Source organism: Sminthopsis crassicaudata, chromosome 5 (assembly GCF_048593235.1).
Source record: "Sminthopsis crassicaudata isolate SCR6 chromosome 5, ASM4859323v1, whole genome shotgun sequence".
NCBI lineage: Eukaryota > Metazoa > Chordata > Mammalia > Dasyuromorphia > Dasyuridae > Sminthopsis > Sminthopsis crassicaudata.
Genome location: NC_133621.1, coordinates 213,576,620 through 213,597,162, shown reverse-complemented (window position 1 = coordinate 213,597,162; position 20,543 = coordinate 213,576,620). Strand labels below are relative to the sequence as shown.

The following is a 20,543-nucleotide window of genomic DNA, read 5'->3' as shown; positions in this document are numbered from 1 at the left end:
ACAGTATCATTGTTGAAGGTCATCTTTTAAAAAAAATCTGATAGAACCTATCTATAAAAACAGCATCATGAAAACAAAAAGCTGTAAAGGACAAACATAGTCATTAGTAATACTCACAAAATATTTTATTTTGAGCTAGTAATACTCACAAAATATTTTATTTTGAGCTAGAACAGTTACATAGTCAATGAAAAATTATGATGAATCTTTTGCTGTCCGGCAGATGGCGGGACCCAAGGCTTCCTGATGTCATCCAAAGATGTCTCACACATTAAATTGTAATAAAATGTTATTTATTACACTATGAATGTGAATAATTCTTGTCATTAAACATTGGGACTCTAGGCCTGGAGGAGATTTTCCAAAGTAAAATGGCTTTGCTCTTGTCATTACAGTGAATAGAATCAAACCCCCCCCACACACTCCCAAACCCTTCCCACACATACATTGAATATATTACCATTTCAGGACCAAGTGGTTTTGCTAGGGCATAAAAACCCACAAGGAAATGTATTATCATTGAGCCACAAATTCATACTTGTAAAGAATTACAGCTCAGAGACGCATTCCAATAAAACTGGTCATTGGCTATTAGTGAGCCTCACATTCCTATAGGTATGTGTGTCTATGTCTATGTATATATAATCAATATTCCTCTCCAGCCTTCATTCCTGAACCCCACAGAACTTTATTTACCTTGCCATAACAAAAATTTCTTCATTTTGTAGACTTCCTTCATTCTGGCCCATTTCTCACAGTGAAAGTACCCTCTGGCTTTGGAGTCTCTCATTTTAATTTGATTCCCTTCAACCCCTCTCCATTCCACAACTTTTCATCTTCCTTTTATATAATGTCTTGCTCCCTTAGAATGGAAGTTCCCTGAGGAGAGGGACACCTTTCTTCTTGTACTTGCTTAGAACTCTATTGGATTCAGAGTTTAGTGTTTAATAAATGCTTGTTGAATTGACTTGGGACTCTTTTTTTCAACTCCACCCTCACTTAAGCTTCTTGCCTCCTCCCTTCCCTGCCCAAAAAAAAATCATAGCTATCAATTTGCAAAAAACTTTCCAAGTTTGTTGTTCATTTGACATTTAAATATATCAAACATGTTCTAGTCCTTGATGCATAATTTACAAGATAATTAACTTTTGTTGTAGAAAGTTATGTCAGTGTTATAGAAAAGCATATTGGAGGTTCTGCAGAAGTGTTCTTGGCCATAGCACTGAAGATACAGAATGTCTTACTCCTAATTCCTGCTTTTAGCATCAATAATATGACTCCTGTGGGATGTGACAGAAGCAGCAAAAGATCAAAATTATTATGATTTTTCCTTTCTGTCAATAGTGACATTGCTAGAAGAGGGCTTTGGGGAACTGCTAGTTCTAAATTTGGTTTTTAAAAGATCCTATATAGGAAGTACACAGTATCATCCTGAGATTTAATGAGAAACTCAAATTCAGTGATGTCCAATACATTCAAATGTCAGATACTAGAGTTTTCTATTACTCAAATTGAGTCATGATCTCATTGATACAGATTGATATTAATGCTCCATTAAATCTTTCATTCAATATATGTTTATCATCCACAAACAGTATGTATGCTATTCATTCAATATGCATTTATCATCCACAAACAGTATGCATGCTAAAACAAAAAAAAAAAAGTAAAAATGCTTTTATTTTTTAAGAATTCATATTTGAAAAAAAAATGAAAAAAGAATTCATATTTGTTGGGGTGGTAGATTACAATCCACTATAATTTGTGTACATAAACAAAGATATTCAGAATAGAGAATCATTTTCCTTTATCTCACATGTTGTCTATATCATTTTTATATATTTGCCTCTATCAATCTACCTTTCCTTGTCTCTCTAAGATCCTATTTCCTCTACAAGTACCTATAAATGGGCTCTCTCATGGTTCTCCCTCCTATGTACTTGATCCCTCCTTCTCTTTCTCCTTTGCTAGTTCATCAATCTGTTCCTGTTCACCAAATATGGGAATCCACCAGAGATCTATCCTGGGCTTTCTTTTCTACTCTTTCTTCATTCTTTTCCTCAGTGATTTCATCAATTTTGATAGGTTTAATTACTACCTATGTGCAGATGACTCCCAAAATCCAATTCCTCATCCAAAAATCAGATTTGTAATTTATCCTCCTTCCCTCCCTCCCTTCCTTCCTTCCTCCCTCCTTCCCTTCCTTTTTCCCTCCCTCCCTCTCTCTTTCCTCCCTCCCTTCCTTCCTTCCTTCCTTCCTTCCTTCCTTCCTTCCTTCCTTCCTCCCTCCCTCCCTCCCTCCCTCCCTCCCTCCCTCCCTCCCTCCCTTCCTTCCTTCCTCCCTTCCTTCCTTCCTTCCTTCCTTCCTTCCTTCCTTCCTTCCTTCCTTCCTTCCTTCCTTCCTTCCTTCCTTCCTTCCTTCCTTCCTTCCTTTCTTCCTCCCTTCCTCACTTCCTTCTTTTTTTCTTCTTTCTTTCCCCATATTTTAGACCTTGTCAAGTCTTGTGAAAACATTCTTCACATACAACTATTCTTCAGAGGGACAGATTAGGTTGTTTAACTTGATTCCCTTTATGGCTTCATTTCAGTCAGTTTGGGGTAAAAACTACTACTCTTGAGTTCTGATCACCCTGGCTTCTCAGGTCTTTCCTGATAGGCTGACAACAATACCATGGCTGGAATCCTTCTGGAATCATGACTTGATTCCTGTTCTGGAGACTCCATTGCCTGTGCCTAGAACTAAAGCCCACTCCTTGGAACCACAGGGCTTAAAGGTAGGGAGGGGCAGTTAGTTCTTCCCCTCCCCCAGGTCTATCTATGCTCTGGTTGAAGAGGAATTTGATCTAGAAGAGGAGGAAGAGGAGGAGGAAGAAGAGGAGGAGGAGTCAGAAAAAAAAAAAGAGAAACAAACAGAAACAGAAAGAAGAGAGGAACATAGAGACAGAGACAGAGAGATAAAGATAAACACGCAGAGAAAAACATACAGAGACAGAGAGACAAATGAACAGAGAGAAAAAGACAGAGACAAAGTCACATCAGGAAAAAGATACAAGGAAAGTGACTGGCCAATGTGGGATCTTTAAAAAGACAGTCTGTTCCAAGTTTAGGGTCAATGGAAGAAGCTGTTCCCATCCACATGGTAGGGGAATGAAGACTGTCTTCTCCCAGAATAATGCTGATTTCTTCCATGTAAGTGCCTTTATTTTAGATGATCTAGGCATGCTCAAAGCAAAGCTACTATACAATATTAGTATTGATTCATTTGAACACTTTTGCATTTAGTTCAATTTAAAGTTTGATGGCATATTATCATAACTATGAGGATTTCCTAAGCCTTCTGATATTGCTGTCATTATATGAAGGATGTTTCACAAGAAAAAAAAAAAGCAGCATATTCTGTCAGACTCAAAGGATGTAAAAACAACTATGCTTTATGGTGATATTTATGACCTTAAGTGAAGTCCTCAGTCCCAGAAAATGATGGCCATGAGGAGGAACCTCACTAAACAAATCCTTTGATGTTATTGCACATAACACGATGAGTAAATCATTTAGAAACATATAAAGAAATAGAAATAGCTTGACATGTGTTCATTTTGTGAAACAAAACACAGGACCAAGCATAGGCAGTTCTCTTCTTTTTCTTAGTTGTCAACCTTTAAATTTTATTTTTCATACCATCGTGATTCAAAACTCCTCCCTACCTACCTAAATTTAAAAATACATACATACATAATATATCATAACATATGCATATGTGTGTGCATATAACAAATGTATATTATGTGTAAATAATATGTGTATATATAAGCCACAAGATGGTTCAGTGGATAGAATACTAGTTCTATTTGCTTCAGTTTCCACGTCTGTAAAATGAATTGGAGAAGAAAAATACATTCCAGTATTTTTTAAAGAAAACCCTAAATGGGATCACAAAGAGTAGTCATGACTGAAAATAAATAGTATCAACAAATGTATATACACATATGTATTTATATATATCAGTAATCTTATAAAATATGATTTTTATTCATGATTATATTGGATGAAAATAAGAAAATGTGTAGTTACTCTTAAGCTATTTTGTAATTTATTTTTATCATTTAAAAACCTCTATTTTTTAAATTCTAAGTTTCAATGTTAGTAGCTGCATTTGCATTGCTTTAGTATTTTCCCCTCAACATTTCTATGATGATGAGATTGAAGAATCAAATTTAGAGCTAGAAGTACTCTTAGAATCCATCTAGGTCAACCTCTCAATTTACAAATAAGGCAAGTGAGGCTCAGAAATGTTGAGTGACTTGCTCAGTCTCAAATAGCTAATAAGTATTCTGAGACAATATTTGTATCCAGGTCTTCTTGACCCTGGGTCTAGTATTTTGTTTTATTCACTATGTTTTATTCACTGTTTTATAAATGAAGAAAGTGACTTCAGAAAGTCATTTGCTTCTCTATGAATTAAGGTATAATCTTTAGAAAGAGAAGATACCAGCCAAAGAAAGAAAATATTGAGTCAGATAACTCTAAAAAGAAAAAAAAAGACCGATGACTAAAATGGCATCATTTAAGAGAAAAAAGAACTTGACAGTGATTTAAGAAATTTAAGTTATCCATTTAAACCAAAAGGGAAACAACTAAGTGAATTTGACAGTAGAGCTAAATTCCTTTACATGTTCACAGTGGGAGGAGATCCAATGACCTTTCAAAGTTCCATCTACTTTGGTAGTCATTTGACATAATAGGAATCATTTTTCTTTTATGAAAAATGTCACACTATTGTATTCAGGAAATATTGTAATAGCATGGTAATTATTCACAGCTGAATCTTAAATCAAACAGGTCACTATTTCATTGCCTTAAGGGATCCCTACTTATCCTGACACAAATTAGAATCTTTGGCAGAATTTAATATAAAGAGATCCAAAATAGAACCATGAAAATTATTGTCATAACTGTGTATTTTGTCCACTTGTGAGAATATCTCTAATCAGTGCTATTTATCTCTGATTTATTCAAATGAGATTACTTTATTTTACGTTAAGACCAGAGAAATGGGTTAAAAAGAAGAAAACATGGCTCACTGATTAATTGTCAACTATTTTTGCCCCAAAAATGTGCTTGTGGTTGGTTGGTAGACTGTTCCAAAGTAGATAGCTGAGTTGTGTTGGATTATACTTTGATTTGCACATAACACTGAGCTTGAGATATACTGCTTTATAATCAGCCTTTTGGTATTGGAAGCTCAGTCTTCTAAATGAAGAATGTGCTTAGGAGGAAAAAAAAAAGCATTTCAACTTAGTTATGAAAAGAGATGTTTCCTTTTTCCCTTTGTACATAAAGCTTCAATGTAGAAATATTATTTCAGTTGCTATTTACTTCTAATGGCATTTGAAGTCCTAAGGCAGACTTTTGACACAAAGAAATTTTTCAGTGACTTCATTTTAAAAACTGCACCAAATATACAGAATCATGAGGTCTAGCGGGCACCTTAAGAATACATTTATCTGCCTCCCTTCCGGCTGTCTGGCACCTACAATGCCCTAAATGGATGAAAATCCATCTTTCTTTTAATAACCTTCATCTCAAAAAAGATGAAATTCTGTTGGTCATATGATTGAAGCCCATTAGACTTGCATAATATTTCTTGTGCTACTGTTATTGGTAAACTTTTTCTACTTCTGTTAATATCTAATTTGAAAAATCATCTCTCTCCAGAGAAAATTCAGTTATTTTAAAATATCTGTGTTGTTACCTTTTCATTATACACCTTAAGTATGGTATCTAAAAGCTAACCTTTCTTTAATATATTTTTAGTTACAACATTCAGTTTCTGATACTTTAAAAATATGTAACAGATGTTTCTAAAATATTTGGATTAATGCACAGTTACATCAACAATGTATTAATGTGCTTATTTTCTAATAATCCCTCCAACTTTTTTTACTTTTCACTTTCAGTTTTTGTCAAATATGCCAATCTGAAATATATGAAGTAGAACTTCAGAACTGCTGGTTAATCATTAACTACTAATAATTTATAACATCTTCTCAAAGGGTTTTTAAGATGCACAAAGAATCCACGATCCAACATGACCAACAAATAAGTGTTGAACCTCCTTATTCTCAATTAAATTGTTTCTCAGGAAGTATTTTCAGTTGTCACTAGAACCATAACTCAAAGAATTGGCAAGTTGGTAAGATGCCAGAGTTTGAGCTTACAAGATATTCGGACCTGTAGCTGACTCAGGCTGACTGTTATATAGTTTAAGTGAAATACTGAGGCAAAAAGTGATATCCTTTAGATCATTTGACAATTAACAAAAAGAGATTTATTTAGCTAAAACAGGTAATAGATATTCAACAAGAATAGCCATTGAGCACATGTCAAGTTGATGGAGCTAAGCAAAGCTCTTTGCCTGAAGTACCCATCATGATATATTAGCTAAGCAACAGAAACCCTTAGAGCTCTTCAGAGTGCTTCATGACTACTTTATACTCAGGTGGTGAGGAAGTGATATAAAAATCCTGAACTTTTAATCCCCTGATTCAACCAAGATTCAAGAGTGGTCTCATTTACTTTTAAGGAATAAAAACAACAATAAAAACTAAGACAACTTGTAAGAGTGTGATAGAGGTGGTAGTGGCTATTATGATATTGTTCCTATCCTAGAGATCATAGCTTTTAACAACACTGACTAGCAAACACACCATAATAAGATACTAGAATAAATTTGATAATATTTTATTGTCATCTATCATATGAGTAACTGATTTTGTTAAATTATCTATAAATACCCATAATTTAATTTCCAATATTATCTCCTTCCCTTTCTTTATCTTTTGTATGTGTGTGAAAGAAATGGAGTGTATCTCCCTCTCCTCCAAAACCAGACCTTTTATTCAACTTAATTTATGGAAATAGCCTATATATCTGCTTTCTGCCTATATTAATCTCTCTCCCTATACCTGCTGTAACTCATATGTAGGAAATATTAATTCTAGTGAAGGAAAGCATTTTGGTGAGAAATTTGAGCTTGGGATCCAGTGGTAGAATGAGAAATATGGGACCTGAGTTTTATTTCCTAGTCTGTTATCAACCTGTTATATATGAACTGGAGTCATTCATCCTTCCAGAAGTCCAGTTGTCCTGAGTCACAGACTCCTTCATATTTAAAAGTAGAATAATTAGAGCCTTTATATGCTTTTTTTCAGCTAAATATGGAGTAGGAAGTAAGAATTAATTTAAAAAAACACTTTACATTTCTTAGAAAGGACAAATGGGACAGAATTCTGAGATAGGTAGGGATATAATGTTATCAGTATGCATGCACAGATATGTATATATAAAATACATACATATGTTTGTTTATAATACATATGTATATAAAATTCTTGGTCATAACCTTAGGTCCTTTGCCTTCTAGAATATAGTATTCCAGGCCCTCTCATCCTTAATTGTAGAAGCTGCCAGGTTCTGGATAATTCTGACTGTTTCTCCTTGATAAATGAATTATTTTTGCCTGGAAGTTTGCAGTATTTTTTCCTTGAGACTGTAGTTCTGGATACTTGGAACAATGCTCCTTGAGGTTTTCCTTTTGGGATTTCTTTCTGAAGGTGATTGATGGATTCTTTCAATGAATATTTTCCACTCTGTTTTCTAGAATATTGGGGCAGTTTTCCTTAATGGTCTTTCCTTAATGATAGAATGCTATCTAGCCTCTTTTTTTGTTGTCAAGGCCTTCAGGTAGGCCAATGATATTTAAATTGCCTGCTCTGTATCTATTTTCCAGGTCAGCTGTTTTGCTAATGAGGTATTTCACATTTTCTTCCTTTATTGCATTGTTTTTACTTTGACTTATTCCTACTGTCTCAGAGTTATTAGCTTTCATTTGTATTGCTCTAGTTTTTAATGTTATTTTCTAGTTACCTTTTGTATCTCTTTTTCCATTTATTTAATTCTACTTTTAAAGGTGGTGTATTCTTCAGGATATATATATATATATGTTTTTTTTTTTTTTTTTGCTTTTCCTTTTTGCTTTTTACAACTGAAGACCTGAGGCAAACCAAAATTAAATAATTTGAATAACCACTTGCAAATGTCTAAAACTGGATTTGAAATCAGTTCTTCCTAACTCTGGCCCCAGATGTTCTATCTACTGCACCATTATCAGCTTCTAAGTATAAACTATAGGAAATAAAATTTCTAAAGAGCAAGAATCAAATTCTGAAAGCAATTTATTCAAAAGGGTCTTTGATCTCTCCATTCAGGTCAGCAAATATTTATCCAATAACTCCTACATATAAGAAAATGTTCCAGGACCTAGAGATCTAGAGCCCAAAACAGAAAAGCAGTCTGCAGTGTGTTGGCAGAAGAAAATGCATATAAGTAAGTCAATGCAAAGTAGATAGAAACTAGAATATGATGCTGAAATTCTGGGGAGTAATGTTATAAAAACACCTTAGCCTTTGAAGTTATTAAGCCTGGATTCAAATACTGCTTCTTCTACTTACTTCCTGACCTCAGCAAGCTAAGGAAATCACACTTATTCCCACTTCTACCTTACAATGTTGTAAGAATCAAATGAGAACCTTGTAACTATAAAAAGTTATTTAAATGTGAATTGTTATTGCTACACCATTTCTAACATATATCTTTCAAGGAGCCAAAAATACCAACAACTAGGAATAAACAGTTGATTCTGGATATCCAGGAGCTACTAGGAAAAAATAATTTTAATAAACTAAAAGTAATTGTAAGATTCTGCATTTCCCCCCCTCAATTCAGTAGCTTTTTTCTCAATCTCTCTCCCTCCCCCCTCACCCCTGTCTCTCTCTGCCTCTCTAGCCTTTACTCTCTTCTCCCTTTTTCATATTTCCTTACATAGACATAGATTCAAATACCCTCACAAACTTTCAAAGAGTTTATTTCTGTAAGTTTCTAATGAACATGAATCTCTAAAACTCTCTGGGGCTTAGATTCATTTGTTAAAATAAAGGAATTAGGCTAGATGGTCTTTAAGATCCCTTTAAATTAAAATGATCATCTTAAGGTCATAGTAGAAAGTTATTTCAAGAGAGAGAAAATTCTAAAACAATAATAGTGGAATGGGCCCCAGCAGGGCCTTTGGTAATTCCTGCAGGGACAACTAAATGCAGGGGCAGAAAAACAGGGTGCTGCTGCCCACTCACTTAGCCAGGTACAGGACTTGGGTCCTGCAAAATGTTTCAAAATCTGGAGCCCCAGCAGAGTATTGTTAATTTCTAGATGTTTCAAAATCTGGAGCCCCAGCAGAGCCTTGTTAATTTCTAAATGTTTCAAAATCTGGAGCCCTAGTAGAGTCTTGCTAATTTCTAAATATTTCAAAAATAACAAGGCCTTTGTTAGTTTCAAAATTTTGCTAAGTCCTAACTGATGGTTGAAGAGTAACCTCCCATAGGAGGAAACCTCAGTCACATCACAGGCAACCTCTTTTGACCAACCAATTCCCTGTTACTGTTTGATTCCAGCCGCTTTTACAATAAAACCCTTTTCTTTGAAAAAGAACGCTACCTGGTTTTTTGACAATTCTTACCAATCAAACCTGAAATCCACTGCAATAGGAAATGTCTTATACAGGAAAAAGCATGATCAAACCATTGGTATAAAGTTCAAATAGGAAATAGGTCACTAACCCCTGCTGTTATTGACTGAGAACACACATAACACACACACACACACACACACACACACACACACACAAAGATATGTACACATGTGAACAAAACGTAAGAATATATGTGTATATGCATACATGAACAGATATTTGTTCATATATATTTGTATAAAATTGACTTTTTTTTTAATTTTGTGAAATATTTCCCAGTTTTTAATCTGGTTTGAGAGGTACTCAGGAATGTTGTAGAGCATGAGACTCAATGTATCTTTATGTTTTTAACTTAAACTATTTATTGGAGCAAGTTATAGGTTCTAAAAAACAAAAGTTTGGAGTATATGCCATGCATGTTGGTGATGGAATTTGGAGTGCCAGACTTAACAAGCAAATCAGTTGATTACAAAGGAGAGTATAGAAGACATAAATTATGTTTGAGGAAGTAGGTAGGAATGTGTTTAACCATTATTCCCCAATTTCTTATTCCCAAAGTTACTCATAGAATGAAAAATTGAATTTGCATCAGAAAAGTTGGGTTCATATGACATTTCTGCCTTTTGCAAGAAATATGTAATATTTCTTGTTGTTTTCCATGTGAGCCTTATTTTTCTTTTTAAAATGGAGATATCTGCATTGGAATAATGGCTAAAGAGCTGGCCTGAAAAATCAAGATCTTTGTTCAAAATTGTCATATACTGACTGTAAGACCTTGAACAAGTCCAAACATTACATAATTCTACAAACCTCTGCAGGTCTGTGCAGTTGTAGATAAAATGTCAACCTGCATTGGCAGAAGGGCCAATGTCATTGGCCTGCGATGAAATCGCAGGTTCAATCACAATCCTTATTCCTATTTCAACCTGATGATGTTGTGAGAATCAAATGAGAACCTTGAAACCACAAAAAGCTATTTAAATGTGAATTGCTATTATTATTCCATTCCTGACATAAATCTGCCAAAGGGCCAAATATACCCACAACCAGGAATAATCAGTTAACCTTGGATATTCTACAAATGTAATAGCTACTAGGAAAAAAAATAATTGTAATATTTTAAAAGTAACTGTGATTTTATGTACTCTCCCTCTCAATCCAGTATCTCTCTCTCATTTCCTCTCACACACACACACTCTCTCTCTTTCTGTCTCTGTCTTTGTCTCAATGTTTATCTCTCTCTCCCTCCCTCCCTCTTCCTCCCTCTTTCCTTCCTCTTTCTCTCTCCTTCCCTCCTTCCTCTCTCTCCCCCTGTCCCTCTCTTTCTCTCTCTCTGTCTCTTATACTCCCTCCTTCCTCTCATATTTACTCACATATGCATACATACACACATATACACACAAATCTATGGGGAAATGGAAAAGTTCTATGAAGTTCCATTGTCAAGTCATAAGGAAGGGTCACTAGATGGATCAGCATTTAAGAAATAGGAAGCTTTTTTTTTCTATTTTCATATAAGAAAAATAAAAATATGATTAAATCAACCATGTTCAACATAGTTCTATTGTTTTATGTTTTTATATATTACCTTAAAAAAAGGATTTTAAAATGATGCTATTCTTTTAATAGCTTCCATTTATTTGCATTCTGCATTTCCATTGTGCCAGTTATATGATTCCCCTTAAATGGTGAAATTTGTGGGCCTCGTGCCTATTTTAATGTGATGCCTTTTATGCTGTAATTGAGTGGAGTCTCCAATGACTAAAATAAATGGTTTCAGAGGGTTCTCCAGCCCTCAAAAGACATCAGCTAAAATGTTAAGAGTGCCTCCAAATCCCTCTAGTGCTATATTTTCTAACCATGAAAGAAATGTCATTATTGTAAATTCCCAGTCTTTGTCTGAAAATCTTGTACCAGATCCCTTGAGCGCCAGTTCACTTAATTAATTCAAACAATTTCTTCCCTAATCTCTAAAACATTTTCATATTTAAGACAATAAATGAGACACTTAAGGGGCTTGCCCGTTGTTGGTCATTAATGTGCCAGGGAATTAGAAGAATTACACCTAGCTTTCAGTGACATGAATGATGACTCCCCACCTCCCCCACCCTCTGCAATTCAGTGATTCTGACCTGCACAAGGTTAAGATGGAGACCTCTTTGCAATTGAATTCACTAAAATCTTATTTCCTATATTATGTAGGCTTAACTCAGTTCCTGATAATCTTCCTTCTAGAAGCTAATATATTTGATAAGATAGCACTACAATTCATGCCATTTTTAAGTTCAAATTTGTTAATGATGACTTTGAAATAAGTCATTTGTTTAGAAGATGAAAGATTGCATTTTCCTTGAACCAGTGCATAAGGTTAATGCAATTGGTAGTCTGATGGCTCTGGTAACTTTGACACTAATTGGTGATTATGTTACAGTTGAAGATAAAAAGTCAGCATGAAAGAATTCCCACAAGGGTTGCAGTAAAGTAAGACTATGTGTTTGCAAATTTACTTTCCTCTATTTAAGTATTTGCCTTAATTTCTAAAATGGTTGATTTTCAACCTTCAAACTCATGTTCCAAAAGACTTCATGCAACAGATTGTAAATAATCAGATTGTTGGAAGGCATTGCAAACAACTTCTTTTGTGAAGAAAAATCATACAACAATCTCCTTAGTTCTGTCAATATATGTAATTGATTAATTATGTCATTTGCTTATATGTGGTACAGAGTCTGCAGAAGCAAAAGAAGAAACAAAAACTTCAACCTTATTATTGCTAATTTTGTTTTTGCATGTTCATCACTCTCACTTCTAAAACATTTATATAAAAAACTAAATTTCACAATAATACTATGGAGAAAGTGGAGGTTGGGGATGGGGGAACATAATCATGTCTAGTGTTTTCTAAATGGGAAAAAAGAACCAGATGTAAAAAAGATTCTTCTGACTCCTGGTGCTGATATCTCAATCCAGTTTGCTTATCTCCAGCAAACACACATACACACACACACACACACACAAATACAATATAGACTCAATTCACTCAAAAACACATTTTTTTTTTAAATAGAATTTATTGATATGAGAATTTATTAGTTTTATATATCTATATTAAATATATTGGTTTTGTATATTTAAAAAAATTCTATTTTATTGTACTATAGCATTCACTTTTGATTTTTATTGTAATTGTTCTTTCTGTTCACATAATAATTGTGCATATTGTTCTTTTGGTTCTGCTGACTTAACTCTGCATTATATTGAGTCAATCTTTCCAGCCTTTTCTATGACATCATAGTTTTTTTTTTAACAATACAATGATATTTCATTAAATTTATGTACTTTGATTTGTTTATCCATTTCTCAAGAAATAGGCATTTGCTTTAACTTACCAAAATAAATAAATAAAAAACAATAACAATATAATAAAAATATTTTACTATTGATATAAGGCGGGATCAAAGGAAATAAGCAGCTTAACAATTGATTTTCAGTAATTCCAAATTGCCTTCCAAAATAATTACATAGATATGCAGTTCCATCAAAAACACACCTATTTTCCCACAAACTCTCTAAACATCAATTGTAATGTCTGGGTTAGCTTTCTGGAAGGCCTTTGGAACAGCCTTGGTTTCATTAGAATAGTCAGGAATAAAGTCCAAAGTCTTTACTGCCTCTTTCAGTCTCCCAGTCTTTGTCAGCAGTCTCAGCCAGTCAGCCAGTCAGCAGTGTGCATGTCTCAATGTAATGTCCTGCTTTCTAGAACCCGCAGGTTGGTGTGACAAAACATACCATTGCTTTCTAGAGCCCCCACACCAGGGTGGATTAAAATATAGTATCCAGACTAGCTCTCTAGAAGATCTCAAAACCAGCTCAAGTCCTTGGTCTTAGTGAAAGAGAGATGAAGGTAGGAGAGCTACCATGAGGCTGGCCAAGTCTTCTCTTCTGTGGCTAAGTTTGTCCCCAGTTTATATATTTTATTACAATTAAATCCATTCATCATACTGAGTATAAGCCAAACATTATATCACTAGGGAACCATTATTTGTTGTAAGTTAAATCAATCATACTGAACTAGAGAACTATTAATCACTATCCTAAATTAGATAACCATTGTCTTATCAATTCCACTGAGTTAATACCTTGTTGGAAGAATCCTTGCCTCAAGTATATTTCTCCAGATTTCTGGCCCATAATAATCAATTTTCATTTTTTTATCATTGCCAGTTTGTTAGGTATTAGGTGAAACCTCAGGATAGTTTTTGATTTGCATTTCTTTCATTAGTTGTATGATACATTCTTTCAGATGGCTGCAAACTTTGTAACTCCTGAGAACTATTTATTCTATCTAGTGAGGAGGGAGTTTGACATATTACATATATACATGTATGTATCCTATATTTATATATATTGTGTTTATACAAATAGACATAAATGTGCACACAAAGTCTATATATACATACACATATATATGTAAATATATTTACACATTCATTATGTAAATGTATACACAGATATACTTTGTGTATATTATATATCCATACTGGCTATGTATGTATGCATGCATATGGATGTGAGGTTTTTTCCCAATATTCAGTCATTTCCCTTCTTTAGCTAATTGTAATATTTTTGTTTGTGCAAAAGTTTCTCAGTTTTAAGTAATTTGACCCCTATTAACCTCAGTTTCCTCATCTGTAAAATGAGAATAATAAAAACAATTTCTTTGAAGGGTTATTGTGACTATTAAGTTAGAGAATATTTTAAAAATATTACTGTGCAAAATATTACTGTACAAAATAAGTACTATATAAATGTTAGGTAGTAGTGTAAAATATTCTGTAATTGTCCATTCTGTAATTGTCTGTAATGTATCCATTATAGCTATGTGTAAAAGATACATTTTTATTTTGTAACATGATCTTTAATATTAAGATCATATATTTATTTTGAATGTAATATGAAATATATCATAAGATTTTTGTCTAAGTCCAACTACAGGAAATTTTTTCCTAAGCAATATGTCTTTTTTGGTTGTTGTTTGTTTATTGAACATTGGGGTATTGATTTCCATTTTTTTTTCTGTTTGTCTCTTTTCTACTCTATTTCATTTATCTACTTCTCTATTTTTAATTAATAATAAATGCCTCTATGCTGCTTTATAATATAGTTTGAAGCAAAAGAGGAAAAAGGACCCATACATGCAAAAAATGTTTATAGCAGTTCTTTTTGTAGTCGAAAGAAATTGGAAGTTTAACATATGCTCATCAGCTGGGGAATGGATGAATAAGTTATGGCATATGAATGTAGGGATATTATTATTGTATAAAAAGTAATGAACAGATTGATTTTAGAAAATTGGAAAGACTTATATGAACTGCTGCTGAGTGAAGTGAGTAGAACCTAGAGAACATTGTACACAGTAACAAGATTATGTGATGATCAACTGTGATGGATTTGGCTCTTCTCAACAATGTGACGATTCAAAGGAATTCCAACTAGCTTGGGATTGAAAATTCCAGCTACATCTAGAGAGAAACCAGTGGAGACTGAATGTATATATATTCATTTAAAAAACAATTATTTGTTTGATTTTTCTTTTTTGTATTTTCCCCCCTTTTGGTCTTTGTTGTTGTTGTTGTTGTTGTTGTTGTTGTTGTTGTTGTTGTTGTTGTACAACATAACAGATTTGGGAATATGTTTTGTAAAAATGTGTTTTCCACAAAGAATCTCATTGAGATGGTGGTGGGTAGATATTTTCTAGGATGGTCATTTCATTATTTTCCGGGATGGTCATTATTTATTTATTTATTTGTAGTTTTTCCTCAGTATCTCTCATTTGATTTTTAAATTATTTTTGAGTTCTTTTACATATTCTCCCTGGGCAGGGAGCCATTTCACTTTACTCTTTGGGGTAGAAGCTTTTTTTACTTCAGTGTCCTCCTCCGTCAATTAACTATGGTTTCCCTATTCCCATAGTAAGTTTCTATGGTTGGGTTCTTTATTCTTTGCCAATTCATTTTTTTTAAAATAAGTTATTAGTGTAAGCATCTCTAATCCTGGGATCTCCCCTCTGACCAGGAGCCCCAAAACTAATTGCTTCCCTTCAGCAAGTGCCCACAGCAGAGCATCTCTGCCCAACTCCCTCTGCACTTACCTGGTGCTGCTCCCTTCTTGCCAGGGCCATGTCTCTGTAGCACAGCTGGCCTGGCAAATCACCTGAAGTTCCCTCAGTCTTTCTGAACTCAGCCAGGACTCCATAAACAATCCAGGAGGTGCAGCTCTTTTTGTTGTAGCTAGAAACTGGAACTTGAATGGATGTCCATCAATTGGAGAATGGTTGGGTAAATTGTGGTATATGAAGGTTATGGAATATTATTGCTCTGTAAGAAATGACCAGCAGGAGGAATACAGAGAGGCTTGGAGAGACTTAAATCAACTGTTGCTGAGTGAAATGAGCAGAACCAGAAGATCACTATACACTTCAACAACAATACTGTATGAGGATGTATTCTGATGGAAGTGGAAATCTTCAACATAAAGAAGATCCAACTCACTTCCAGTTGATCAATGATGGACAGAAATAACTATACCCAGAGAAGGAACACTGGGAAGCTAATGTAAATTGTTAGCACTACTGTCTATCTGCCCAGGTAACTTATACCTTCAGAAGCTAATAATTAATGTGCAACAAGAAAAAGGTATTTACACACATATATTGTATCTAGGTTATATTGTAACACATGTAAAATGTATGGGATTACCTGCCATGGTGGGGAGGAAGTGGAGGGAGGGAGGGGATAATTTGGAAAAATGAATTAAAAAAAAAAAAAAAAAAAAACAATCCAGGAGGTGAAAGTCTCTGTGGTCCCTGCTGAGGCTCCAGCCACACCCAGCTAGCCTGAGGGGTCCCCAATAGGTGATTCAATGGAGATAGCCTGGAGGTCTTTGCATTTCACACATATTAATCTCCAGCCTGGATCTTCTCTTCTTCTTTGGTAATATCTCCAGTTCTGCCCAAGTCTTTTTTTTTTTTTTTTTAATAATTTAATTTTTATTTTATTTTATAATTATAACTTTTTTTTTTTTTTTTTTTTTTTTTTTTTTTTACAGTACATGTGCATGGGTAATTTTTTACAACATTATCCCTTGCACTTACTTCTATTCAGATTTTTTCCCTTCTTCCCCCAACCCCCTCCCCCAGATGGCAGGCAGTCTTATATATGTTAAATATATTACAGTATATTCTAGATACAATATATGTGTGTAGAACCGAATTTTTTGTTGCACAGGAAGAATTGGATTCAGAAGGTAAAAATAACAGTTTACACTCATTTCCCAGTGTTCCTTTTCTGGATGTAGCTGATTCTGTCCATCATTAAGCAATTGGAATTGGATTAGCTCTTCTCTATGTTGAAGATATCCACTTCCATCAGCATACATCCTCGTACAGTATCATTGTTGAAGTGTATAATGATCTTCTGGTTCTGCTCGTTTCACTTAGCATCAGTTGATGTAAGTCTCTCCAAGCCTCTCTGTATTTCTCCTGTTGGTCATTTCTTATAGAACAATAATATTCCATAACATTCATATACCATAATTTACCCAACCATTCTCCAATTGATGGACATCCATTCATCTTCCAGCTTCTAGACACTATGAAAAGGGCTGCCACAAACATTTTTCTGCCCAAGTCTTAATTTTTCACCAGTCTATGTTAGCCCTGAGGTGCAGATTTGTCCTATTTGTGGGGAAAACAAAAAAAAACAAAAAAAAACCAAAAAACTGGAGAGCTTGAAATTTATCAACCTATTCTGCCATCTTCCCAGAAAGCTCTCTGTAATGTTATATTAAAAGAGTGACAGAGATTGAAGGACACAGCCTTTGATTCTCAGGAGAAGCCGACACACCTCCCTAAAAGACCTTGTGTTGTTACAGAAGCAAGAGGGAGATTTTCTAGCTTAGTCCTCTCCTGGTTCCTTCCCACTTAATCATTAATTGGCTAGAGGACTAGAGGACTAGTTCCTGGTCTGCTCTGGAACTCCCTCTTCCCCACCCCAATTTGTCTAGATGTGTGTTTTTGCTTTCTTGTGGTCTGGGTAGAGATTATTTATGATCCTCATTCAGCATCTTTCTAAGCCTAGACCCCTTTATCAGAATTCTATACTCAAGTTAGTTGTTCTTTCTGAGAGCTCATTGGTCAATGATACTTTTTGACTTACATTACTTTGAAGCCTGCAACATTCTGTGGAAACAGCTTTGTAATATTTCTCAGTCTGGTCAAGGTTTCCAAGGAATTAAATTTTAACTGTTCTGTGAAAACTTAACTCTAGTTTGACTCTCACATATATTAGTATTTAATATTCCCTTATCTAGTTAAGTTATTCTTTATTTCTTTAAGATCATTTTGTCATTGAAGCTATCTAAATATTTGATACAATTTGATAAATTGGTTTGCAAATATTCAATGCTTTAGAATTATTTTGAATGACATTTACTTTTCTCTTTTTGCCGCTTATATTTAGTTTTATTTATATAGAAATGAGATGGGAGTTAATTTAATTTGTTGAAGAGTACTATATTCAATCTATTAATTATCTCATGTAATAATATATATGCTCATTCTCTGGGATTTCCTAACTAAATAATTATGCCATAAGCAAATAGAGATAGTGTTATATCTTTTTTGTCTACTTTTATGTCTTTCATATTTTCTTTATGTCTTTTTCTGGTAATGTTGCCATTGTTAGCATTTCTAGAACCATTATCATTTCAAATGATATTAGGGAGAGTCGAGATTCTTGCTATGCTTTTGTATCTTTTGAGAAAGCTTCTAGTATATTTTCATTGCATATGTTGCTTGCATTTAGTTTTAGATAAATACATTTTGCTGAATTAAAAAAAAGTTTTCCTAAAGGGATGTTTTTAATATATTTTTTTGTATTTATATGAATATTGGCTCTATTTTTTTCAGGGAATTTTTTTGTATCCACCCATATTGGCATATAGTTTAGATTTTTCTTTTAAATTACATCTACATCTAGTTATCTACCTACTTAGAATCACTGACATAAACCCAATTTGGTCATATTAAATAGTTTCCTGGATGAATTACAATAATCTGAAAGAATTTTATTTAAAAATTTTAATTGACATTTATTAATGATATTGGTCTATTTTAATGATAGTGATTCTCCTTTGATTCATCTTTCTCTCCTTTAGTTATTAGGATTCTATTTGTCTTATAAAAGAATCTTATAAAAGGAAAGTGATTTCTTTCTCAATTTTTGAGAGTAATTTAGGTAATATTTATAGTAATGATTTTACAATTCAATATAATTCTCCTATAAATGAGTAATAATAATAACATTTACATAGTACTTACTATGTGCCGTGCAATATACTAAACTATCTAAAATTATTATTTCATTATTTCCTTACAACAATCTGGGGAAATGGATGCTATTGTTACTTCCTAGTTAGAGAGGAGAAAACCAAGGCTGAATAATGCTTAACTGGCTTGCACAGGATCACTCAGAAAGGGTCTGTGGGAAGATTCTCCCCTTAGATTCTCCCTCTGAGAGTGCTGCCTGCACTGGAATCTGTGCTCAACCTGCTTGCGCTTGGCTTACCTCCCTCTGTGCCCAATTGAAACAGACCTTTTCTGGTGATCTTTGAAGTTATCTTCTGCTGGAAATTTGTTGCACTCCCCATATTTGTGGATTCTGCTAGTCCAGAACTAATTCAGAGGCTGGATTTGCTATTTAGTCTGAGGGTCGTGTGAGAAGCTCAGAAAGAAATGTTTGTCCTCTGCACCATCTTGGCTTTGCCCCCCTTTTATCTAGATTTTAAATGGAAATAATGGTAGAAAGTATTCATCATTAGACAACCCCACAATAAACTGGAGACTACATAGACAGATATAGATATAGATATAGATATAGATATAGATATAGATATAGATATAGATATAGATATAGATATAGATTTTAAAAGACTGAGAAGGACCCTGAAGGTCAAAACCTAATAGGGAGATCATTAATCAGAAGAGAAAATGAGCCACAGAAATGAGAGCAAGAAAATTTAAAGAAGGGACCAGATGAGAGAATGTATATATCATACAACAGAAATAATCACCAATTAGGAAAAACAAGTCAAATGCATGGTGGGAGTCTCTCTAAAGATTTTTTTTTTTATAAAAGAAAAATTCAATACTAAAGTAAAGAATAATCTAGAAAAAGCTAACTGCAATACTAAAAGAACACATGGGTTTTTTTTTTAAAATATAAGATTAATTGATCTTAAAGATATTATGAATAGAGAAAAATTAAGCATAGGTTCCTTAAGCACACAACATCAAACAAAATAAAACAACTGCAAAAATGGAACATCACAATGAAAGATAAAATATCTAAACAGAAAATGCCCTTTGAAATAGTTCACAGACTTCCTACATGAAGGGAGGGAATCTATGCTTCAAACTTGAAAAAAATATAGTTGTAAGATTTAATATTTTTTGTAAGACATAACAAGTTCTGCATGTTACAAGGAAAATGACCCTCAAAAATGAAGGAAAAGAAATTTGAGTAACTCAAGACTAATATGAATTTAATTGATTTTGCACAAGAGGATGTGATATATGAACTTGAGATACAACTCATAATTAAATATCTTAGAAACTTGAACTTAAATCCTGAAAAAATTTAACTCCATGAACCATAGCTGTCTAGGAAGTTTTCTTGACAAAAATGCTTTAGTGGTTTTTCCATTTCCTTCTATAATGGAGCCAGTGGTTCCTTTTGTTAGCTAATCAGAGATTAAGTGATTTTGCCAGTATCACACAGCTAGAAAGTGTCAGAGACAGGTTTGAATTTAGTTCTTCTTGATTCTAGATCCAGTGTTCCATCCACTGAGTGACCAGCTATCTCCATCATCCTTTTGTCTGTACTCAATAATGTAGAACATA

General features: G+C 33.8%; 1 long non-coding RNA gene across 1 annotated transcript in view; it reads left to right on the top strand.

Moving 5' to 3' along the window:
• The first annotated feature begins 2,755 nt into the window (after positions 1–2,755).
• LOC141542740 (uncharacterized) overlaps positions 2,756–20,543 on the top strand; it is a 110,708-nt gene continuing 92,920 nt past the window's right edge. Inside the window, exons 1-2 of the long non-coding RNA XR_012482245.1 lie at positions 2,756–3,189; positions 8,268–8,385. This is a non-coding gene — a long non-coding RNA (uncharacterized LOC141542740). The remainder of the gene's footprint in view (positions 3,190–8,267; positions 8,386–20,543) is intronic.